General features: G+C 40.2%; 1 protein-coding gene and 1 long non-coding RNA gene across 4 annotated transcripts in view; one reads left to right on the top strand and one right to left on the bottom strand.

Annotated features, from left to right (window-relative positions):
* The window catches only part of LOC140739254 (uncharacterized), a 52,287-nt gene extending 44,451 nt beyond the window's left edge, over nt 1-7,836 (bottom strand). For all 3 annotated transcript variants that reach the window (XR_012101589.1, XR_012101590.1, XR_012101591.1), the window contains exon 1: nt 7,487-7,836. This is a non-coding gene — a long non-coding RNA (uncharacterized lncRNA). The remainder of the gene's footprint in view (nt 1-7,486) is intronic.
* The window catches only part of LOC140739553 (protocadherin Fat 4-like), a 290,758-nt gene that overhangs the window by 122,330 nt on the left and 141,610 nt on the right, over nt 1-26,818 (top strand). The gene's annotated exons all lie outside the window — the stretch shown is intronic.

Genomic DNA, 26,818 nt, shown 5'->3' with positions numbered 1-26,818 from the left:
CAATTCACATTTTGTGATGGTCATTTAATTTTCCCAGCTAAAGTGCATTGTGTTGTCTTTTTACATAGACAGACAGATAGACAGACATACTTTACTGATCCTGAGGGAAATTGGGTTTCATTACAGCCGCACCAAGAATAGTGAATATAGCAATATAAAACCATAAATAATTAAATAATAATAAGTTAATCATGCCAAATGGAAACAAGCCTATTGGCTCAGGGCGTCTGACACTCCGTGGGAGGAGTTGTAAAGTTTGATGGCCACAGGTAGGAATGACTTCCTGATGCTCAGTGTTGCATCTTGGTGGAATGAGTATCCAGCTGAATGTAATCCTGTGCCTAACCAGTACATTATGGAGTGGATGGGAGTCATTGTCCAAAATGGCATACAACTTGGACAGCATCCTCTTTGCAGACACCACTGTCAGAGAGTCCAGTTCCACCCCCACAACATCACTGGCCTTACGAATGAGTTTGTTGATTCTGTTGGTGTTTGCTACCCTCAGCCTGCTGCTCCAGCACACAACAGCAAACATGATAGCACTGGCCACCACAGACTCGTAGAACATCCTCAGCATCATCCAGCAGATGTTAAAGGACCTCAGTCTCCTCAGGAAATAGCGACGGCTCTGCCCCCTCTTGTAGACAGCCTCAGTGTTCTTTGACCAGTCCAGTTTATTGTCAATTGCATGCAACAATATAAACACAAGAAATGCTGCAGAAGCTGAAAGTGCAGAGCAGCACATACAAAATGCTAGAGGAAGTCACCAGGCCAAGCACATCTATAGAAATGAATAAACATTCGATGTTTTAGGCTAACACCCTTCATCAATGCTTCTTTCAAACATTGTTCTGGTGAAGTACTGAATATTCATCAGAAGGAGGGTGGTAGGTGATATGCACATGTGGGTTTCCTTGTAATGTTTGAGCAGGTTCTTGAAAGCTCATTGGTGATGATTGAATGGCTTGCTAAACTGTTCAGAGAACAGTTAACAGTCAATTACATTGTTGTGCGTGTAGGATCAGGTATAGTCCACAAGTGAATATGGCAAATTTTCTACCATGGACTATTATTTGGGGGCCAGATAGATCTTTATCATTAACACAGAGATTCTGCAAATGTGGAACTCTTGAGTGACACACAAAACATGGTCCTCAACAGAGTCTTAATGAATAGTTTCTACCTGAAACATCAAATGCTTATTCCCTTGCATTAGATGCTGCCTCATTGGTTGAGTTCCCTTCTAACACTGAGGCTTTATAAAACATTGATCAGACTGCACTTGAAGTATAGTGAGCTGTTCTGGGCCCTTTATCTAAGAATGAATATGCTGATATTGGAGTCAGACCAGATAAGGTTTACAAGAGTGATCCTGGGAAAGAATGAGTGGGATCGCATTGAAACCTGTTGAATATTGAAAGTCCTTGATGGAGCTGACATGGAGAGGATGTTTCCTATAGTGGGGAAGTCTAGGAGCAGAGGCCATAGAAGAAGGGAATTTATTTAGCCAGAGGGTAGTGAATCTGTGATCTTTACTGCCACAGGTGGTGGAGGAGCCTGAATCATTGGGTATATTTAAAGCAGACATTGTTAAATTGATTAATAAGGGCATCAAAGGTTACAGGCTGAAGGTCAAAGAATGGGGCTGAGAGGGATATTAAATCAGCCACTATGGAATGGTGGAGCAGACTCGATAGGTCAAATGTCCCAAATTTGCTCCTATGTCCTATGGTCTTACGGTCTCAAACTTCGTGTTGCTCAAGATTTCTATCATAATCTGGTCCTTTCATGGTCAACATCACAAAGGTGTTTTTTTAATTTCGCATTACATTTAACTGTATTTAAAATCCACAACTTCCATTATGAGATTTCAATTTACATTTCTGAGTTGCTAAAACAGAGTTATTACTCTAGTAACTCAACCACTTCACTACCAATATACAAGACTTGAATAGCTGGTTATCTATAATACCTAAGTGTAGTATTGAGTATGGAGGGCCAAATATTTTCAGTTTAAGATAATATAGTGTAGTTACTGGAATTTACACAGAACTTCAGTGGAACAGTACAGAAGGTGAAAGAAAGAGCAGATAAATTGGGAGTAGGATGTAGAACTAAAGTGGCAGGCCATATCTGAGAACTGACTGGAGGAATTCTGTAATTTGATCATCCCTACTGCTTTTAGTTCTCCCAGTGAACAATAAACTACAATGCAGTATACTAAGCTGGACAAAGACCCTGATGAAAAAACATGACCCAAAACATCAACTGTTTATCTTTTCCATAGCTGCTGCCTAGCCTGCTGAGTTCCTGCTGGCTCTCAGTGACTAGTAGTGTTTGTTCCTCTAGCATCAGTATTGGGACCGCTGCTTTTCACATTGTTTGCCAATGATTTGGATAATGGAATTGATGGCTTTGTGGCAAAGTTTGTTGATGATATGAAGATAACTGGAGGGGTAGGAAGTGCCGAGGAAGCAATGCGATTGCAGCAGGACAAATTGGAAGAATGGGTAAAAAAGTGGCAGATGTAATACAGTATTGGGAAATGTATGATAATGCATTTTGGTAACAGGAACAATAGTGCTGAATATTATCTGAATGGGGAGAAAGTTCAAACATCAGAGGTGCAGGGGGTCTGGGAGTCCTCGTGCAAGATCCCCAGAAGCTTAATTTACAGCTTGAGCTTGTGGTAAAAAAAGGCAATTGCAATGTTGGCATTTATTTCAAGGTGAGTAGAATATACAAGCAAGGAGATAATGCTGAGCCTTTATAAGACTTCAGTCAGGCCGCATTTGGAGTATTGTCAACCTTTTTAAGCCCCGTATCTCGGAAAGGATGTGTTGTCATTGGAGAGAGTCCAGTGGATGATTCAGGGAATGAAGCAGTTAACGTATGAGAAACAAACACAAAATGCTGGTGGAACGCAGCAGGCCAGGCAGCATCTATAGGAAGAAGCACTGTCAACATTTTGGGCCGAGACCCTTCATCAGGACTAAATGAAAGAAACGTCTTTCCTATGTCTTATGGTCTTGTGGTCTTCCTCCAGCATTTTGTGTGTTGCTTTGGATTTCCAGCATCTGCAGATTTTCTCTTGTATGTGATTCACTATTTCTCATGACATTGCATTCACAAGGCATATTTGCACAATGAAGCATTTAACACTTCGGGTTGCTGAAATTCCAGCAGTATTAGACAATGTCAATGATGCAAACCAAGCAAATTCAGGGGAATGAAAAGTGGGTGGGGTGGAATGTATCATTGAGAATGTCAGTGACAGGGTGCAAAACAGATATATTTAAATAACAACACACACAAAATGCTGGTAGAACACAGCAGGCTAGGCAGCATCTATAGGGAGAAGTGATGTCGACGTTTCGGGCCGAAACCCTTCGTCAGGACTAACCGAAAGGAAAGATAGTAAGAGATCTGAAAGTAGAGGGGGGAGGGGGAAATGTGAAATGATAGGAGTAGACCGGAGGGGGTGGGATGAAGCTAAGAGCTGGAAAGGTGATTGGCGAAAGTGATACCAAGCTGGAGAAGGGAAAGGATCATGGGACAGGAGGCCCTCTACTTTCAAATCTCTTACTATCTTTCCTTTCGGTTAGTCCTGACGAAGGGTCTCGGCCCGAAACGTCGACATCGCTTCTCCCTATAGATGCTGCCTAGCCTGTTGTGTTCTACCAGCAGTTTGTGTGTGTTGTTGTTTGAATTTCCAGCATCTGCAGATTTCCTTGTGTTTATATTTAAATAACAATAGTAGAATACAGCAAAGAGAAAAGATGATCATGGCGTGTAAAGAAACAAAAGAGAAGAATTTGAGCAATATAGCAGAATAAATAGTAGGAATCACCAGAATTTTCACATAACTTTTTTGAATAACACAAAGCAGTATAGAAGAAGAAAACCCCCATTAGACCATTATTCAATTTTCCCAGAATTTTGAAGAGCCACTTTGTCATCAACTCCATCTCATCAATATAATTTGCATGATTCCAACCCTGAGGCTGTTGCATCATGAATAGCAATTGATATTGAAATTGTTGTACTCCATGCTGAATCTTCAGACTTATGGATGTCTACACAAATAATGAGCCACTGTTTCTTCAATTTAAATGAAATGTTTAAATAAAACAGAAGTCCGAGGACAGTGGGGTCAAAAGTTGAGTTAGAAGAATTAAAATAATACATGCAAATATTTTGAGTCATTCTTGCAAAGCTTATAGAGAAATCTGCAAAAAAATCATTTAATTTGTAAATAAAAGAATACCCCAATGATAATTGGGAACTGCCCTATAAGTGCCCACAATGGGAAAAGAGCATATGAGTAGTTTTTGAGAATGAAACTGTGTAAGCAGTGAGCTATATCACCAACTAGACATCCAGCCACCACCAGGCCTATCTGCAGATCCCACATTTACTTCAATAACCTTCCACAGTACTGAAGTAAGTCATTCTCAGCTCTGTCTGACAATTTAAGCAGCATTCATATTCCCAAATCATTACAGGATAGCAAACTAAAAGAACAAGCATAATTACAAGAGATTCTGCAGATGCAGGAAATCCAGGGCAACTCTGACAAAATGGGCCAACGTTTCAGCTCTATTAAAATCTTATCTATGCCTTGCATAATTTTAAATATTCCTATAAGGTTGTCCCTCGTTCTTCTACGGGCCGGATTGAGCAAAATGCAGCTTCATGCGGGCCGGATCAGTTGGACGCGTGCGAACGCAGCTTTCGTTGCCTCCGTTTTTTCAGCCTGCTCTCATGTGTCTCAGTCTCTGCTATAACTACAAAGTGTTTCACTTTACAAATTCCGTTTCTTATGAAGAAGACTGCTGAGCAAGACTGCCAAATAAACACTAAAAACCCTGAAAACCTGGTACCTGAATAAACTCAGCATTAGCCATATCATACGCCATAGGCGCTTCGATTACTGGGGCCAGCTTTAATAGTAATTAGATATTATCTCGCGGGCCAAAGATAATTCCACCGCGGGCCGGATTTGGCCCACGGGCCTTGAGTTTGACATATATGTCTTAGGCTCTCTAGTCCTGACAACATCCTCATGAATGTTTTGTCTAATAATTCCAGTTTAGTCACATTTTTCCAAAACTACACAGTACTCCAAGTGAGGTCTCACCATCAACTTATGCAACTGCAACATAACTTCCCAATCTCTATGGTTTGTATTATTGTGCAAACTGCAGACTGTCTTTTAAGATAATACTGCAATTTTGTTGTACTTTCACGCAAAATGTTGGAGCAAATTAGCAGGTCAGGAATCAACTATGGAGAGGAATACAAGAGTTGTCATTTTGAGCCGAGATACATTATCAGTTTACTCTGGATTTACAGCAGCTGCGGAATCTCCTGGGTTTATCATTTAAGAAATGCTTGGAAAAATGCATGAAGGGGCAGGGGGTCCCAACTGGGGCTCAGGTAAACCTTGCTTAATGGTAGGGGTCCCTAGCATAAAAAGGTTGGGACCCCAGGCTTAGAGTGATAATGGGCCAAATGCAGAAAATAGGAGTTAGCTGAATGGGCACCATAATTGGCATGGACTTTTTGGGTCATACGATTTGTATTGGTGTTGCATTGCTCCACAACCAAAATAGAAGATGGTTCCTTTTCTTGATGATATTATGGAGAGGAGTAACACATACAAAATGCTGGAGGAACTCAGCTTGACATTGTGTTTATTGAGAGGCATGTGTACTAGAAATAATTAAGAAGTGAATCACAAGCCAAGATGGAAATAGTCCAATTTAACTGCAAGCCATGGTAGTAATTATGATGATTACATAAAGATTTATGGACTGTGGGGGATGAATGATTGGAAGCTGAGGACAAGGGAAATCTGCAGATACTGGAAGTCTGGCCCAAAAGTAGATATTGCTAGAAGCAGTCAATGTCTTTGGAAAGAGAAACTGAGTCAACATTGCTAGTTGATGGTCTTTATCTGAAATTATTGTGGTTCTACCAAGTAAAAAAATGGCTTAAAACCAACTTGCAGGGTATGTAACAGATCAGGTATGTGATCAAAGAGGAACCTTTGAGGAAACAACAAAGCAGATCTGAAGCATTGGTTGAGAAGCTGACAACAGTAGAGTCATTCGAGATAGAATATCTTGAAGAAAATAACTGAGGGTACTGGGGATAGGAGGAAAAATAGCTGTCAGAATAAGTGAGTAAAAGGTGAATATGGAATTATGAAAAGGGAAGTTAGCAAAAGAAAGAGCTCAGCTGGAGTAACACACAGAAAATGCTGGAGGAAATCAGCAGGTCAGACAGCACCTCAGTCGATGTTTTGGGCCCAGACCATTCTTTAGGGTTCATTCCCAAAACGGCGACTGTTTATTTCTTTCTATAGATGCTGCCTGGCCTGCTGAGTTCCTCCAGCATTTTCTATGTGCTATTCAGGATTCTAGCATCTGCAAAATGTTTTGCATGTATAAACAGTTAAACTGGATTTGAAAGATCTTAATAATTTAATCCTACAGTCACATGATCACATGCAATAAAATCCTACTGAACCCGGAACCCAAACATTTTCCTCGTTATTCCAAAATACTCTTGATTTCGCTTGCTTGAGTTTAATCTCAGCCTTGACGAAACGCAGTGGTTGAGTTTCTTACTGATCTGTTACTGTTCTGCAGTTTACCAGTAATTAGCTGAACAGCTGTTTGTTGTGTGTTATCTAATCAGCAGACTGTAAACAAACTTGCAATAGAATAACCTTTTGCAGTGTTTGCCCTTCCTGCTAATTAATTTGATCAAAATTAAGTTGGCACATGGTATGTGTTACTGTTCTCAATATGGCAACTTCATTTACACTGGGGAGTACTAAAACTAACTGGTCTGATGAGCTGTCCTATTCACAGGCTTGCAACCCTACATCGATTATCATTGTCAATTCATTGTCTGAAGCATGCACTGATAGAATGGCTACCGTAAACATGTCGTGCTGAAACACTTCAATGACTGAATATAATACGGATAGTATCATTACTATAGCACAAATAAAATTAAAATCGTGCTCTTTGCTGGCGGTCTTTAACTTATTGTCCTTGCTGTTGACTGTGTCCGGAATATTAAGAGGGCAGTGTGGATTAACTGTGCATTCCGATTTGCTGGCATTCATCAGAAATCCGCGTTAACCTTTAAATATCAGCAGCAAAATGGATCCGATTATTTGTAAAATTACAGTGGACATTTGGGGTAGTTACGATTGCACTAGAACTAATTAACCGTATTTTAAACTGCACAGGCTATAGCATGCACTGGTATATTAAATATCAGTCAAGGCACGTAAGCACACCGAAACCTACGTAACGTTAAGCGAGTCATATTTTCTTCCGGAGAAAATGAGCAGTCATTATATAAACAGACAAAAGTTGGTAAGAAACACTGTATTGTTAAACTTGAGAATCGTTAGTTTAACTAATCAATGAAATAAAAGTGGTCGGAAGAGTGCTCCACTCACAATAACGTTTTGGAGAGTTGTATCTTCGCCATTGTTATTCGGGAACTGACGAACAACAGTTGTAGAAATGATTTTCAGTGTAAAGATGAAATGAATTCTGACTTTTGGAAAATTGTAAACAATAAAGTAATGCAGACGGGCGGTGGGAGTTTGTAACAATACGTGCATATTCTTAAAGGAAACATTTTACCCTGAATGAAACTGCTTGCCAAATGACAACTTCCTTCTGCACTGTTGACGCAACCAGCTTTAACGATTGTATCGTGCAATTATTGGCCGAGACTCTTTGTGTCGCTGTGTACCAATGAGGTACTCATATGCTGCCACAGACCCATCACCCCTCCCCTTATACCGCGCACGGCGAAGAACCGGAAAGAGAGAAAAGCAGAGATTTAGTGTTTACATTCACATCCAACAGCCATGTTTTACCACACAATCTTTCTCAACTGCTAGAAGAGGATATCAAGTGTTCATCAAAAAAATTTCGATCTTTCTCAGCATACAGGTGGTTGCCGCAATCTCCCCGTCTCGTTCCCCACCGCACTCCGAATGCGAGGACTAATTCGGACAGAGAATGCTAACGTGGTCTTTTATTTCCCTGCTTTGTGTCTGCGAATATGTCTCTGGACAAATCCGTTACTCAATTCTTGAGGAGTTGGAGCGCGGGGCCTTTGTTGGGAATGTCGCCAAGGATTTAGCATTAGACGTGAAGGATTTAGCTAATCGCAAACCCCGGATAATGTCCGATGCCAATGAGCAGTATTTTAAGGTAAATTTAGATAACGGTAATCTGTTTGTGAATGTTAAAATAGACAGAGAGAAACTCTGTGGACAGAACAGTAAGTGCGTTCTGAGTAATGAGATTATAATTGATAATCCCGTGGAGTTACATAGCGCCGAAATCGAGATATTGGATGTAAATGACAATTCCCCCAGTTTCTCGAATGAGGAGTTTCGTTTGGAAATCGTGGAGTCAGTGGCACCGGGAACGAGCTTCCTGCTCCCGAGCGCGCACGACCCCGACGTGGGCATCAACTCCATCAGCACTTACCGTCTGAGCACCAATGAACATTTCGCTGTAGAGGTCAAGAATAGCAGTGACGGCAGTATAACTGCGGTATTAGTGCTGACTAAGTCTTTGGACAGGGAGGAACAAGCAATCCATCGATTGCTTTTGACAGCCATTGACGGCGGAAACCCTGTGAAGTCAGGCACGGCTAAAATCTCCATCAATGTCCTTGACGTGGACGATAACTGGCCGGTATTCGACCAGACGGTATACAAAGTAAAGTTACCTGAAAACGTTGCAATAGGTACCTTAGTTATAAAACTCAACGCCACTGATTTGGACGAGGGTCCCAATGGCGACATAACTTACTCCTTTAGCAGCAGTACCCCGTCTCGAGTGCGCGATCTCTTTAGTCTGGGCGCCAAAACGGGAGAAATGAGAATAAAAGGAAAACTGGATTTTGAGGAGAACAGCTTTTACGAGATCAACGTAGAAGCGAAGGACAGTATTCACTTTTCACTTTGCAAAGTTATAGTGGAGATTAGTGACGTGAATGATAATGCACCGGAATTAACATTAATGTCTGTAACAAGCCCGATAAGGGAGGATGAACCAATTGCAACGTTCGTAGCCCTGATGCGAGTAACAGATCGGGATTCCGCAGAGAACGGGCAGATTCAGTGTCACATTGCGAAAGGTGTACCATTTAATCTGAAAACATCCAAAAAGAACACCTACACGCTTGTCACCAGTCGGACACTGGACCGAGAGGTGACCACTCAGTATATGGTTGATATTGTCTGCAGCGATACAGGTACTCCCTCACTCTCCACCAACAAATCCATCCTGGTTCAAATATCTGATGTTAACGATAATGCCCCAGATTTTGTGGAAGATTCATATAGAGTCTATGTGGCTGAGAACAACCCGCCTGATTCTTCTATAGGTTCTGTCTCCGCTTTGGATCCGGATCAGTATAAGAATTCACACGTGACGTATTCCATCGTGAATAGTCGAATTCATGATTTGCCAGTCTCCACCTATGTTTCAATAAACCCAGACACGGGGGCGATCTATTCCCGACGCTCTTTTGACTACGAGGAAATTAAAAACTTTCAGTTCCACGTCCAAGCCCGGGATGCTGGATTTCCCCCACTGGATAGCAATGTGACTGTGAATGTTATCATCCTGGATCAGAATGATAATGCTCCCCAACTCATATCTCCCTTGAATAAGAACAATTCTGAAATAAGGTTACCTCGCTCTGCTGACCCGGGTTACCTTGTGACCAAAGTGATGGCTGTAGATGCAGATTCCGGGCAGAATGCTCGGCTGTCTTACCATTTGCTTCAGGCTACTGATTCCAGCTTATTCACTGTAGCACCAGGTTCCGGTGAAATCAGGACATCCCGTCCTGTGGCGGAAAAAGACGATTATATTCATACATTAGTTGTTATGGTGAAAGATAACGGCCATCCTTCCCTTTCCACCACTGTCACCATCAATTTATTGATTATAGATGATGCTATGGATACTCTAAGAGACCAAACTACACAACCCCAGGACATCCCACATGGTTCAAATTTAGCTTTTTATTTAATCATAACCTTGGCGTCAACCTCCTCCATTCTTCTTGTGGTCCTAATCATCCTCATTGTGACGATGTGCCATTCTGATAGAAATAGATCTTCCTGTTGTGAATCGCCTTCTTCATGCTGCAGCTTAAGCCGATGGGACAGGGGTGACAGTTACCCAAACTCCCATCTATATCTTCAAACTGTACCTGATTATAAAGGGAGCCCTCACTTCGTGGAGTTGGTTGGAAATGGCTCACTCTCTCGAACATACTCTTATAAGGTTCGTCCAGATCAGTTATCCAACAAGGGTGACTTTCTCTTTTTAGCCCCATATAATGTAGCAACATTGCAAAATGATGTCCGGAATACTGACACACTTCCAGCAGAATGGCAAAGAGAGCTAACCAGTGATTGGAAAAACCTGTCAAGTGAGGTGAGTGGCAGAAGCATTATATCATATTATACTTTCCTTTGCTATTTTACATGAAATGATTTCTGGATTTATTTTGGGAGCATTTTCAAAGACTACAAGTCTACTCTGGCACTCTGACTCAGTAGTGAAGTGGGGAGAAGAGGACTGCAGTAGTGAGGGGATTCCAGAGTTGGAGGACAAGACATGAAATACAGTGAATGTAATAGAAATACCTGAATGTGTGTTGCCTCCCAGATGCCACTGCATTTTGGTTTGAGTCCACAGCATTCTAAAGAAGAGTGAGCAGCCAGAAGTCTTGGTACATTTTGGCACCAATTACACAGGTAGAGACAGGGTCAAGGACCTGAAAGGAACATTTAGAGAGCCAGGTAGGAAGCAGAAAAGAAAGACTTCCAGGATAGAAATCACTGGACTGTGCTAGTGCCTCTCACCAGGAAGAGTAAGAATAGGATGATTTGGTAGGTGAATGTGTGGCTGAGGAACTGGTGCAGGGACAGGGTTCCGGATTTCTGGATAATTGGCATATCTTCAGGGTAAAGTATGACCTACACAATTGTGGTGAACCCGAGGAGGACCAATATTCATGTGAGCAAGTTTGCTAGAACTCTTTGGGAGGGGTGGTTTAAACTAATTTGGCAGGTGGATGAGTTATAGGGTTGAGTATGAGCAGTCGGTATACACGCAGAGGCAGTGTGAATTGAAACTGACAGGGAGGAAACAAGTGACAAGGCAAAATTGCAGTCAGTGGGATGAATCACAGTGTGAACAGGGGGACAAAATTTAAAACAGTAATGAATACAATATGTCATATTTGAGTGCACATAGTATACAGAATCTTGCAGCACAGTTAGACATTGGCACGTATGACATTGTGGGCATCACTGAGTTGTGGATGAAAGATTATAGTTCGGAGATTAACATCCAAGGATACATATTGTATTGAAAGTTTAGGCAGGTAGGCAGAGGGGAAGGTATGGATATTTTGGTAAAAGATGAAATCAAATCAGAAAGAGGTGACATAGGATCAGAAGATATAGAATCATTATGGTTCGAGATAAGGAACTTCAAGGAAAAAATGACACTGATGGAAGTTATTTCCAGTCCTCCAAACAGTAACCAGGATGTAAGCGACAAATTACAATGAGAGATAGAAAATACATGTAAGTACTAAAGGGCATTGTTATGATAGTTTTAGGGGATTTCAATATGCAGGTAGATTGGGGAAACCAGGTTAGTGCTGATTTTGGATCCCAAGGGAGAGAACTTTTAGAACATATATGAGATGGCTTTTTAGCGCAGCTTGTGCTTGAGCTCACTGGGGGGTCTACTATTCTGGGTTGGGTGTTGTGGAACAAACTGGATTTGATTAGGGAGTTTAAGGTAAAGAAACCATTCAGATCCAGTGATCATAATCTGATGGAATTCACCCTGCAGTTTGAGAGGGGGGAAGTTAAAGTTAAATGCATCGGTATTGCAGTGGAGTAAAGGGAATTACAGAGGCATTAGAGACAAGCTTGACAAAATTTATTGGAATAGGATACTAGCAGGGATGATGGCAGAAATGCAATGACTGGAGATTCTGTGAGTAATTTAAAAGGTGCAGGATAGATACATCCCAAAGAATAAAGAGTATTCTAATAGCAGGATGACATCCATGCCAGGCAAGGAAAATCAAACCCAATGTAAAAGCAAAACAGAGGGCACATTAATAGAGCAAAAATTAGTGGGAAGTTAGAGGATTTGGAAGCTTTTAAAAACCAACAGAAGGCAACAAAAAGCCAAAAGGAGGGAAGCAATGAAATATGAATGTAAGCTAGACAATAATATCAAAGAGGATATCAAATGTTTTATCCCCAGATATATAAAAAGTAAAAGAGTAGACATCAGACCATGGGAAAATGATGCTGGAGAGGAAGTAACAGGGGACAAAGAAATAGCAAATAAACTGAAAAAGTATTTTGCAGCAGTCTTCACTGTGGAAGACCAGCAGTATGATGGAGATTTGAAGGTTTCAGCAGGCAGAAGTGAGTGCATTTGCTCTTACTAGGGAGAAGATGCTTGGGAAGTTGAAAGGTCTGAATATAGATAAGTCACCTGGAACAGATGGACCACACACCAGGGTTCTGAAAGAGGTAGTGTAGAGATTGTGAAGGCATTAATAATGATCCTTCAAGAATCACTGAATACTGGCATGATTCTGGAGGACTGAAAATGCTGCTTTCAGGAAAAAAATTTCCTGGAAAAATAATTCCTTTTTTCTCAAAGGAAGAAAGGAAATTATAGGCAAGTTAGCCGGACCTCTGTGGCTGGGAAGGTGTTGGAGTTGATTGTTCAGGATGAGGCTTCGGGGGACTTGGAGCCACATGATTAACTAGGCCAAAGTCAACATGGTTTCCTTATGGGAAAATTATGCCTGACAAATCTGAGCAAGTTAAGAGCCCATGGTATTATAGGAGGTATACTAGCATGGACAGAGCATTGGCTGATTGTCAATGAAGAGAGGCAATAAAGGCAGTGTTTTCTGATTGGCTGCCAGGGACTGGTGGTGTTCCACAGAAGGTGGTGTTGGGACTGTTTCTGTTTATACTGCATTTCAATGATTTGGGTAACAGAATGGATGACTTTGTGGGTAGGTTTGCAGATGATATGAAGAGAGCTGGAGGGCAGTTTGTGTTGAAGAAGCAGGAAGGCTGCAGAAAGACTTAGATTGGGGAATGGACAAAGAAGTAGCAGATGGAATACAGTATCAGGAAGTGTATGGTTATGCACTTTGGTAGAAGGAATAAGAAAACCAAGATTATGTCAGCCAGCCCTATTAACTCTGTGATAATAAATGGAAAGGAAGTAGAAGCAGTGACAGATTTTGTCTTCTTCGGTTCAGAGATTTCTATAGATGGTAACTGCAGCAATAAAATTAAATGGCACTTACTTCTGGAGAGGGCAGCAATGGCAAATTTTGTTAAAATACTGAAGAGCAGCGACATAACATTGTCCACAAAGATCTGTATGGAGACGTCAATGGTATTTCCACTTGCAATGTATGGCTGTGAGAGTGGACTATCAGTAAGGCTGAATACAAAAGAATCAATGACTTCAAACTTGGATGCTGGAGGAAAGTGTTAAGAGCTCATTGGATAGCAAGAAGATCCAACAAGTCAATACTTGAAATGCAGCCAGTCTGCTCAGCAGGAGGCGTGATTATGAGACAAAAACTCAAATATTTTGGCCACATCATGAGAAGACAGGATTCCTTGGAGAAGACTCTCATGTAAGATAAAACAGAAGGTAAAAGAAGAAGAGGATGACAGAGGCTATAGTAGATAGATCATATTACTCAGACAATGCGTACGACCTTCAGGGATCTTAGAGAGGCAGTTTCCAATAAGAAGGCTTAGTGTGCAGGAGTCCATGAGATCACAAAGAGTCGGACACAACAACTGAACAACAACAACAAAGAAGGAATAAAACTGTAGACTATTTTCTGAAAGGCTATAAAATTAAAACAATCAGGTGCAAAGGGACTGGGGAGTCCTTATGCAGGATTCCCTAAAGGTTAATTTGTATGTTATGTTGGTGGTGAGGAAGGAAAACGCAAAGTTCCCATTCAGTTCGAGAGGACTAGAGATAAAAACAAGGATGTAATGCTGATGCTTTATAAAGCATTGGTGAGGCTTCACTTAGAGTATTAGGAGCAGTTTTGGGCTCCGTATCAAAGAAAGGATATGCTGATTTTGGAGAGGGTTCAAAGTAGGTTCACAAAAATGATTCCTGGAATGAAAGGCTTATCTTGCTATAACCTAGAAGAATGAGGGGGATCCCATTGAAACTTTTGAATGTGGAAGGCCTTGTTAGAGTGGATATGAAGAAGATGTTTCCTCTAGTGGGGGAGTCCAGGACCAAAGGGCACCTCCTCAGAATATAGGGACGTCCATTTAGAATGGGGATGAGGAGGAATTTCTTTAGCCAGAGTTTGGTGAATCTGTGGAATTCATTACTGCAGGCCTCTGGATGCCAGATCGTTGGGTGTATTAAGGCAGATTTGACAGGTTCTTGATTCGTCAGAATGTAAAAGGTTACAATGAGAAGAAGTAGGGGAATAGGGTTGAGAGGGAAATTGATCTGCCATGATCAGATGGTGGAGCAGACTCGATGAGCCAAATGTGCTAGTTCTCCTCCTATATCTTATGGTCTTCCAATACAAGCAGCTAACAAAGATAGTTACAGTATTGGACTATAAATGGAATGCCAAAGGAATACTGTTTCAAGGGAGAGTATTCTTGTTATTCCATGACTGATGCTGGATTGGCATTGCACTAAGAACTAAGACATTAAGAGTGGTGGAAATTCTTTTTTGCACAAAAATTTCTTTCTAATTTGTATTTACATTCTGCTTGCTCCCTTATGGAAAGGATGTGAAGGGTTTGGGGTGGTGAGGTGGAGATACGTCTCTACCAAAGGAGATGTAAGGTGCTTCTTCCCTCCACTAGCCTGCTGGTCACCCTAGGACAAGGTGTAGCACCTGCATAATCCTCCCCCCCTCCCCTAATCAGACTCATGTGAAGCCATGGGAGCAGGAGGTGGATGGCCGTATGAGCAGCTGTCACAAGTCCTGGTTATGTGACCACAGATGCCAGTCAGACAATCTCTGAAGAGTATTGATAATGGCTGGGGGTCACCATCTTGAAAAGACATTGCCCCGAAGAAGGCAATGGCAAACTACTACTGTAGAAAAATTTGTCAAGAACCATCATGGTCATGGAAAGACAATGATTGTCTAATCATATGACATAGCACTTAATGAATGAATGTGGAGGCTTTGGAAAGAGTGCAGAAGATACGTACCATGAATCAGCTTCATTTAGAGGATATGAGCTATAAGGAGAGTTTGGAAAAACTTGGATAGTTTTCTTTGGAGCGTCAGAGGCTGAAGGGAGAGCAGATAGAATTTTATAAAATTATGTTAAGCAAAGATAAAGTAGACAGTTGGAATTTTTTCTCAGTGTTTAAATGTCAATTATATTTAATCTCTGGAAAGGTTGAGTGAGCTCGGGTTTTTTTTTTGGAGCAAAGAGGATCAGAGCTGACTTGATAGAGATGTATAAGATTATGAGAGACATAGATAGAGAGGCCGGCCAGTACCCTTTTCCCAGGGAATCAGTGGCCAATACCAGAGGACTTCCATTTAAGGGTGAGTGAAGTAAAAGATTAGGAAGATGTCAAAGGTTGGATTTCTACACAGAGAGTGATAGGAGCCTGGAATGCAATGACAGGGGAGGTCGCTGATGCATTAGGGACATTTTAAGCAGGCGCATGTATGGAAATACAACTGAATTTTGGGATGTGCAAGAGGAAAGGGCAGGATCAGTCATTGAGTAAGTTTAAATATGGCAACGCAACATGGGCCAGTGTCTGGCACTGTACTATGTACTGGAAGACATGCATTTAAGGTGAGTGTGAGAAAGTTTAGAGAAGCTGTGCAGGGAAGTATTTTTCCCATAGAGTGTTATCTGCCTGAAATGTGCTGGAAGCAGATTCGATAGTGCTGTTTAAGCAGCATAGACAAGCACATAAATATGCAGGAAGTGGAAGGGAATGGATCATGTAAAAATTGAAGAGATTTAGTTTAATTTAGCATCATATTTAGCACAGGTATCATGGGCCAAAGGGAATGTTCTTTTACTGTTCAATGCACACTGGGATCTTAATTGGTCCAATTCACCAAGTGTTTAGGACGTTTCTACCTTTTTTCCAAGCAATCTGTTTTGACAATATAAAACTATAATTACAGTAAAGTTACTAGAAAATTAAAAACTCCCTTTGGTGTGACACATAAACAGTTGGCATCACAATTTAAATTATGATATCCATTTTCTAAATACTATTGAAGGTTGGTAATGGGCAGAGGACTAGAAAATTAATATTATAAGAATGCTCCAGGTATCTAGAGGGAGGGTGTGTCAACCCAATGATTTTCCACTATGCCATTATTTTTAGTGATTAGTAGATGTGAGGTGCTACATAGAGGTGTAGAGATATGATAAGATCCTGTCGAAGTACCTTGCTTTGACAGTCCAGATCAGCACCAAATCTATGATATTTTTAATGATTTTTGAGCTCATAGTCACTTTATGAAACTGCCCATATATTGAGAGATAAATTCAGAATGTGGACCTTACAATCACACTACCAAAACATATCTAATTCATCTTATGACCATGTTGGAGCAGAGGTCTCTCTTCTAGCCTTCAAATTCGATTTTAAGCCAGGCAGTAAAAATAAGTTATTGCGGCGCTGCAATCAATACCATAGCTTCAGGTCTCTGAATCTGTTGTAATCTTGGAATCAATGTAAATTCACCCTAATAGATCACTCAGAATGATATGTGTGGTTATGATATCATCTTCAACTGCTGCCGTCTTGTTTACCTTCAAATAAATGGACAGCTAATAAAGAAAAGTAGATGCAGGGGTCTTCTATTTCCTATATTTTGGAAGCCTTGTCTACAATATTATTCTGCTAGGCTTGTGCATACATGGCTGAGCAATAAGACCATCTCTTTCACACAAGGTATTCCTAAATTAATATTAAGATCCTCTGTATTGTGGGTGATGCACCATCAATAACTCTCCGAGATGTGAGGCGAGATATAGGCTTTTATTGGCTGGAAGAAAGAACACGCAGCAATTGACCACCATGCTACATCCTGGAGACTGAGGCCAGGGCTCAGGCTCCAATCGCCTGTATACCGAGGTCCGTGGGAGGAGCCACAGGAGCAGTCAGCGGGGGGGGGGGGGGGGGGGGCATGTCCAGACAGGTATATGTAGTTCACCACAGTGGGACCTTGATAATAATGCTAACATGAGTAAATGGTTAGTATATCATTAATTTGTATAAGGGAATGATTCACCTACTTATTTATGTAGAGATACAGCATGGAACAGGCCCTTCCGGCTCAAAGAGCTGCACTGGCTAACAACCCATCTATTTAATCTTAGCCTAATCACAGGACAATTTACAATGAATGTGGGAATGTGAGAGGAAATTGGAGCACCCAGGGAAAACTCATATGTTCACAGGGAGGATGTACAAACTCCTTAAGTCGACTTCAGAATTGAACTCTGCATACTATTACCATAAGCTGCAATAGTGTCATGCTAACTGGTATGCTACATTGGTAACCTAGTAATGCAAAAGCACAATAAAATGTTTGTGGTTTATGCTTCTTTCATTCTATCACAATTCATTACTCCAGATCTCATTGCCGCCATACCAAACATCTTATATAGTGTCAGGCACTGATGTGTCAGGTTCTTACAACTTGCAACTTGTCGTGGGATCATTCAGTTCCTGTAACACAGGTCAACAGGTGCACTGAAAAGAGACTAGAAGAATAGAAAATATTTGCTTTTCCAAGTTCAGATGTTCATGGATGTTGCATTTGCTTTCTGTTGAAATACAAAGTTCCTAACTCTCAGTGGGCAGTTCAAGTATATCACCATTCAATTATACCAGCAAATGAAACAACACAGTACACACAAATCACATACACCACATATGCTACTGCACATAAATTAACAAAATATATTCCAGAACAAAGGTGCCATGGTAGTGTAGTGGTCAGTGCATGGGGAATTGCAGTTTGGATTTAAATTCTGACTTCATCTGCAAGGGGTTTGTACATCCATCCCGTGGAATGCTTCGGTTTTCTGTGGATGCTCCAGTTTCCTCCCACCCCAACGACTATTGGTAGATTAATTAGTCATTGTAACTTGTCCCGTGCGTAGGCTAGCATTATAAGACCATGGTCCGGAAAAACGATGTCTCATTTTTACTGTGTACAGTACCAGCAGTTATGGTCAAAATAACAATAAGAAGTGACTTGATATTGGGGATGCTGGGTGGTGCAGCTCAGAGGGCAAGAAGGGCCTATTCCATGCTGTATCCAAATAAATAAATAAATAAATATTGACATTTAGCATAAGGTACATTTATGATACAAGTTAAAAAGTAAATAATATAATGCTACTAGCACTTTACATGTGATGAGACCTGGGCTCTGGCAGAGAGAATATTATTAGAACTGCTCATCATATACGAGATTGATAAGTTTGCAGCCTAACGTAGAGGAGTAAATTTTAGAAAACCCAGCACATTTATTTTTCCTATATTTACACACTTAGTCCAGCAGTTGTGGAGCATACGGATCCCTTCTTTGTAGAAATCGGCGTCTTGGACCTCCAGAAGTGGTCCACAGCAGAGGTGATTGATAAGTTTGTGGTCTAAGGTAGAAGGAGATCAGCTATTAACTTCAAACTTTCTGCATTTTCACTCATAGAGTTGAACTGTACGTGCATGTAATGAGAGCTGTATAACTCATCTCCTTCTACCTTAAGCCATGAATTTATCAATCACCCCTGCTGTGAACCACCTGAATGTCCAAGGCGCTCTTGTTACATGCATGTGCAGTTCAACTCTTTGAGTGATAATGCAGAAAGTTTGAAGTTAATAACTGAAATCCTTCTACCTTAGGCCACAAACTTATCAATCACCCCTGCTGTGGACCACTTTTACAAAGAAGGGATCCGTATGATCCACGACCACTGGACTAAGTGTGTACATGTAGGAGGGGACTATGTTGAAAAATAAATGTGCTAGGTTTTCTAAAATTGACTCCTTCATAGGAAGTCATTCCTACCTGTGGCCATCAAACTCCTGATTCCTGCTTTGGAGTGTCAGACACCCTGAGCCAATAGGCTTATTTCCACTGGGCTTGATTAACTTATTATTTAATTATTTATAGTTTTGTATTGCTATATTTCTTAACTATTCTTAGTTGGTGCCGCTGTAACAAAACCTCGGGATCAATAAAGTATGTCTGTCTGTCTGTTCTACATTAGGCCACATTCTTATCAATCACCCCTTGTAAAGGACAAAACGACATCGAGGATGTAATGTTTGCTCAGAGGCTGGAGAGAATGGCAGTAGATAATGTTTTTTATCTAGCAGTAAGGTAATTCAGAAAGGTGTTCTCCAGGCATCAGCTTTGGTGTTAGTTTTATCACTACCAACACAGTTGGGATAAATGAAGATAATTGTGGATTTCAGGATAATTTAAATGAGTACAGGTATGGTGTAAATGGAGTTCTGCGCAAAGTTAGCATGAAGGGGTGTATTTTAGGAGGAGCGAAGTTCAAAGTAAATTTTTATCAAAATACATAACACCTTGATTCATTTTTTTGCAGGCATTCAAAGTGTTACAAAGACATGCAATAGAATCAATGAAAAACTACACACAAATAAGGATGGACAAACAAAGCAAAAGATGACAAACTAATTAAAATAGGAATAAATAAACAAATAACTAAGCACATGAATTGTAGAGTCCTTAGGAAGTTGAAGTGGGTAAAATAACACAGAGTATGTAATTTTAATAATATAAGTGAGCAGACAAACTATCATGGTCAAATTTACAAGTTCTATAAGGTGGGAGAGCAAATTGAGAAGATGTTTATGAAGAAACATGTACAATATTCCTTGTGTACATGTTTAAAAATTGTCCTGGAATTTTATAACTTCCCAACAACAAACAAGCTGCTGGAGGAAGTCAGTGTGACCCAATGGGAGGAGAGAAAAGGACAGGTGATATTTCAGATTGAGATGCTTCATCTGTCAGCTATCCATTTCTCTTCGGTCGCCAACCTCTTGTTTGTCGCTCCAAATTCCAGCATCTGTAGTCTTTTGTCTCCATTATACAAATTCCGAGAAAAGCCTGACATGGGATATTGTGGATAGTTTCTGGTACAACCCTTCAAGTCTTATTGAGGATTCAAAGGTGATGCTGTTAAGAAGAGAGCTTGAAAAAGTTTTGCCTAGAGCAGTAGATGCTAATTAGTAATATAAAATGAATACTTTACATCATGAGAGATTTTTCTTGATTAGTATCAAGTTATAGACAACCAACTTAGCTTATTGTTGGTTATTATTTTGCACATGATTTTAAATTGTTTTAGTCAAAAGGTTAACCTCCACATAACAGTGGAGTGGAGATGGAAAGCTTTTACTCAGACAGTTGTTGTCTGAGACACCATTGCATTCATGTTTGAGTGCAGCAATACTGCATTGCATTGAAAAAAAGGAATGAATTCTTTTGCATATGGTTCCTCAGTCTTATGGCAAGGATGACTGGTTGAAGAATGTTGAAGCGGGGTTATAAATCATTTTTAATATGACTTCGGCAGGCACTTATCAGTGTGTGGAATTAAGGGTAAAAAATGGCAATGGTACCAACATGATGTTTTTCGCTGGCAAGAAAGCCAATGGTACTCTTTTTACCTCTTTTTTTGTAGATGCTTTCATTTTACACATAATTAATTTGCACATAGTAATACAACCTTTGAGCATTTTAAATCATGAATAAAAATCCATTTAGTTTTTGTTTAGGTATAAGGTGCAAGAAAAAAAAACATGTATTGATCAATGTGAGATTAAATATTGTTTTTAATTCAAGGCTATGTTCAGTCCAGCTGTGATAAAAAAAATGAGTTTCAGGAGCAAGTGCTGCTGTCTGTAATTGAGGGCTATTCATGGTATAAAATTATTTTCATTGCACTAGCCATAATGCTTAAATTTAGCTTCAGACAATCCCCCTCAGACTGAAGCAATGTGACATTTTCAGATTTACTGCAACTAGTGAACATTGTGGCTGTGCTCCAGTTTAATTACTGTTAAATTATAGATTATTTTCTGTTTTAAATTTATGCCAACCGTGAAGTACGTTATGACTGCCAAAGCTCATTTTCTTCCAAAACCATTACAGCCAACATTGATGGAAATAAACAGGAAATAAGTTGTAGTTTAGTAGGACCTTATTGCAATCTCAAGGTATTGAAAAGATATTACAGCCAGTAAGTTATTCCAGGAATACAATCGTTGTTATTATGTTATTAAAGATAGTGGCTATTTTACACATAAATAAGGTTCCATCAAAAGTTTAAAAAAAATCAATGTCAGTCTGTTTGATGTTGGTTAATGACACAGTTTTTGCCAGGACAGCAGGAGAATGTGCAGCTCTGAGTCTGAACAACTAATCCTTTATGACTACTAATCAGATGATAATAACACTAATGCTGTGGTGTCTGCCTGGATTGCACAGTCATATCTCAGCTTTGAAATTGAATTAATAATGTATGTGTTCGAGGCAGAAGTGCTAGAACAGAGAAATTATTAACTGAGGTTCGGTGCCTAGATCGCTGATACACATTTCTGCTCGATGCTGCTACCTATGACTATGCAAATATTACAGACTGTATAAGGCAATATGTCCAGGATTCCATGTAAGCAGAACTCTTAACTTCTTCTTGGTGAAAATATATACTTACGGTCTCAAGAAATCTCAGCATCATTCATGACCACATTTTCTCTGAAGTTAAGAAATCTTATTTTTAGAGGACCATCTTATGAAATCTAAGTTGTCTGAAACAAAGAGTAAAAAGGTGCATGATCTGGTCAAGAGCTCCAAGCTCCTGAATGTCTGGTAAAGCATTGCGTCAGATTTGTGTGCATGTGGTGTCTAATCAAAATGCCAGATATAGACACTTTACGGAAGTTTATATTGCTCTGAACTCAGGCCAAATTGGAAATTCGCTCTAATTTTTTTTTGAGAAGCTAAGGTAATTTCTTTTCACATACAGTATCTTGTAAAATTCTTACACTCATTTGCATTTTCGAAACTTCTGTTTTATTTTAAAATCCACTAAAAAAAGGGCGTATTTTTAAGGTGATTGGAGGAAATTATAGGAAGGAAGTTGGAGTTAAGTTTTTTCCACAGAGTTTGGTGGATCATGGCACATACTGCCAGGGATGATGGCAGATGGTGGAGGGTAATATATATTAGTGACATTTAACAGACACTAAGATAGACACATGGATGATAGAAAAATGGAGGACCCTTTGGGAGAGGGTGGTTAGATTAATCTTAGAGTAGATTAAAGGGTTGGCACAACATTGTGGGTTGAAGGACCTGTAGTCTGTTATAATGTTCTATATTCTATGTATTAAATACAGTGCTGTGCAAAATGTCTTATGCACACATGTGTATAACTAGGGTGCCATTGACTTTTCCTTAATACTGTAGTAATGTTATGTATTCCACTGTACTGCTCTCACAAAAAATATTGTAATATATGTGAGTAATGATAAATCTGATTCTGATATGAGTCTATTGTGGAAGAGTGGGAAGAGGGCAGGGAGAGGGGAATCATGGTTGGGAAAATGGGAGAAAGAGGGGAAGGGATGAGAAGCAGACATTTTGTGATGATGAGCAAACCAGTTGTTTGAAATCAAATTACTGTGCCTGTTGTATTAGGGCTGAGTGGGTCTGCACCCTCACCACACCTGCCCCTGGCATTCCCTCACTGCCACTTGTGTCATACCCCTCCCGCAGCACATCACCCTTGCCATTCCCTACACTCTTTGCTCTTGCCAAATCTATAAACTCTCTCTTTGCAGCATGTTAACAAATACAGTACCATGCAAAAGATTTGGCATCCTAGTGATATATGTGCCAAAGACTTTTGCACAGTACTTTACATGTATTTGGATATCTGTTCATGGTTGAGATCATGAAGCATGAATGTATTTGCAATAGGTAAAGCCATACTACTGTTGTCAAATGTTTTAGCTGTATATCACAAGACATAAATAACAACACCCTTTGACCACCAGTTCAGTATAAAAATAGAAATTATAACATATATAGTTTAATTTTCTTCATAATGAAAAACATGCAGCACAACTGGAGCCAAACCAGACTTATTTTAAGTTTTGGGGTAAAAGAAAAAGTTTTGGTCTCTGATGAAATACAGCCTAAAGCAAGTCATCCTATTCTGCAACAGCTGGAAACTGTCTATAGTATAATGATACATTGCAGAAAAGGAACTTCTTAAACTTTAAAATTAAGGCTTCAGATGTTTGCATGCAGTCTGATGAAGGATCCTTAAAGCTTCAATATTATCATCAGAAAGTGCATTTTGCTATTAACTGGCAGTAAAACTTCATTTGCATTCTGGAAGTAGAAAGTAATCTTTCTGCAATAAACATAAAGGGGAAGTATTACCATTTATAATTAGTCTTTCATTTACATAGTTCCTTCTTGACATCTGAAAATGGTTTATAGGTAGAACTGTTGAAAGGAGCTTACTAGTGTATTCCAGGAAGTAAGCAATCAACTAGCAAAAAAAAAGTTCAAAATAAGAATGATATGCAATGTACTTTATAAAAAGTTGGATGTGGGATAATTATTGACCACAGCATGAAGGAGATGTCCTTCTAGTCTGTGTAAAGGTACCATGCGATTTTTTACATCAAGCTGAGAAGACAAATTGGTTTAACACTTTATTTCATCAGCAGCATATCCATCAGTTCAGCATTTCTGTGCAAATTTCTGAACTGGAACATAAAGGCACTAACTTTCAAGTTTTATTTACTTACTTTTATTTTATTTAGAGATACAGTGCAGAGTTGGCCTTTCTGGGCCTTCAAGCTGTGCCACCCCAACAATCCCACAACCCTGATTAACCCCAACGTAATTAAGGGACAATTTACAATGACCAACCAACCTCCTTGGTAGGTCATTGGACTATGAAAGGAAATCTGAGGTCCTGGCAAAAACCTATGCTTTCCATGCGGAGGACGTAGAGTCTCCTTGCAGAATGGTGCCAGAATTGAACACCCAAGCTGTAACAACTTCATGCTAACCACTATGCTACCATGACAGTCAAAGCAAATTTATTATCAAAGTTTGCGTACGTCACCGTATACAGTATCACCCTGAGATTTACTTTCTAGTACGCATTCACAGTACACAAAGAAATGCAATAGAATCAATGAAAAGCTACACACAAAGACTGACAAACAACCAATGCAAGTTGTGTAACTACAATCAATCAACCGGAATAAATAGATAGATGGATAAATTAAAAAAAACATAGTTACATAATATTGAGAACTTGAGTTGTGTAAAAGTTGAAAGTGAATGTTCCTGCACATGTGCTTTATGGTGAAGAAGGCTTTTCCTGTAATGGACTGGACTACTTCCACTACTTTTTGTAATTTTTTCCATTCTTGGAGAGTTGAGCATTATATCATTGAGCCACAGCTGTTACGCACATTTATCCATGAATGGTTGGACATGTGGTTTGTATGATTGAATTTATTATTTTTTTTAAAAGCCATGCACAATCCTCATAATTTCTCTGCAGCTATTTAGCAATCGGTCCTGACTGCTAAGGTACAGTACTGTGCAAAATCCGAATCATATGTATGTAGCACGGGTGCAGAAGACTTGCACAATACTGTACTTGACCATGTGGAGCGAAGAGCAAGTTGGTAAATCTGGCAGGAGCAAGACTGTTGGGAATAGCAACGGTGGAGCATTGTGGGAGGGATGTGGAACACGTGGCAGAAAAGGAATGCCGGGGCTCGTGGGTGTGTGATGCAGGTGGAGACACATCCAGCCTTGAGACACTAGGGAAGGTCACATCCCTCTCCCTTCCCCTTTTTGCAACCGTGATTCCCCTCTCCCTGCCCCTTCTGACTCTCAGTCCACTGTAGAGGCCCACATGAGAAACAGGTTTCTCAATATTCACATAGGTCATGATTTCTTTTTGTGTGACAGCAGTACAGCGCAATACATAAAAATACACTGTGCAAAAGTGTTATGTAACCTAGCTATATACAGTATATGTGCCCAGACTTTTGCACAGTAGTGTTTAGGGGATCCAAGTCCATTTAGCGAATTGGATCTAAAATTAACTCAACGATAGGAAGCAGAGGATAATGGTGGAAGGGTGCTTTTCTGAGACCAATGGTGTACTGCAAGGTTCTGTCCTGGGGCCCTTGGTGTCTGTGATACATCAAAGTTGGGTCTGAATGCGGGATGAATGATTAGAAAGTTGCTGATGACACCAACAAAAGTTGTCTAAGGTTGAAGCAAGATATAGATCAGATGGAAAGTCAAGCAGTGCATAGGCAGATGGGCTTATCCTGATATAGTCCAAATAATGAACACATTCCAATTGCAATGCTACACTGTTTGGGAAGTCAATTTGTGGTATGACAGTCACAGTAAAATGGGAGGGCAATAATGGATAGTTCTGAATGGAGAAACCTTGGGGTTGAAACCCATAGTTCTCTGGAGGGGGGACACAGAAAGAAAGATAGGGTGAACAAAATCAGGTTTAATATCACCAGGATATGCTGTGAAATTTGTTAACTTACAGCAACAGTGCAATAAAATCCATGACAAATATTGAAAAAATAATTACAGTAAGTATATATGTATATTAACTAATCAAAGAAAAATAGTAGTGTAAAAACAGAAAAAATAAAAAAGTGAGGTAGTGTTCATAGGTTTAATGTCCATTTAAAAATCAGTTGGCGGAGTGGAAGAAACTGTACTTGAATCACTGAGTGTGTGCCTTTGGGCTTCTCTACCTCCTTCCTGACCATGTTAATTTCTGTAACAATGAGAAGAGGGCATGTCCTGGGTGATGGGGGTCCTTAATAAAGGGTGCCGCCTTTCTGAGGCACCGTTTTTTGAAAATACCTTGGATACTCCAGAGGTTAGTACCCATGATGGAGCTAACTAATTTTACAACTTTCTGTAGCTTCTTTCAATCCTGTGCAGTAGCCCCACCTCTCACACTACCCCCACACCAGACAGTGATACAGCCTGTCATAATCTCTCCACAGCACGTCTGTAGAAGTTTTTGAGTGAGGAAGGCACATGGTATCCTTAAGTTGGGGCATAGAATAAAAAGTTTGGGTCATTAGTTACAACCCTAGGTAGACCACACTTAGAGTATGATGTGCATTTCTGGTCACCACACAGTAAGAGAAATGGCCAAAATGTTGATAATACAGAGGAGATACACCAGGCCTAGTGGATAAGGCATCAGACTAATAACCTGAAGGTCACTGGTTCGAGCCTCAGCTGAGGCAGCGTGTTTGTGTCCTTGAGCGAGGCACTTAACAACACAATGCTCTGCGACGACACTGGTGCCAAGCTGCTTGGGTCCTAGTAGTGCCCTTCCCTTGGACAACATCAGTGGTGTGGAGAGGGGAAGGCTTGCAGCTTTGGCAACTGCCGGTCTCCCATACAACCCTGCCCAGGCCTGCGCCCTGGAAAAACATTCCAAGGTGCAAATCCATGGTCTCATGAGACTAACGAATGCCTATTCTATTCTATTCTGATACACCAGGATGTTGTTTGAGGTGGAGGACTTTAATAATTGTACAGGATGCATTTGTTTTCC

The sequence above is a fragment of the Hemitrygon akajei genome, chromosome 15, assembly GCF_048418815.1.
Source record: "Hemitrygon akajei chromosome 15, sHemAka1.3, whole genome shotgun sequence".
In the NCBI taxonomy this organism is placed as follows: domain Eukaryota; kingdom Metazoa; phylum Chordata; class Chondrichthyes; order Myliobatiformes; family Dasyatidae; genus Hemitrygon; species Hemitrygon akajei.
The sequence above is the reverse complement of the archived record's forward strand: the minus strand, read 5'-3'. Positions and strand labels throughout refer to the sequence as shown.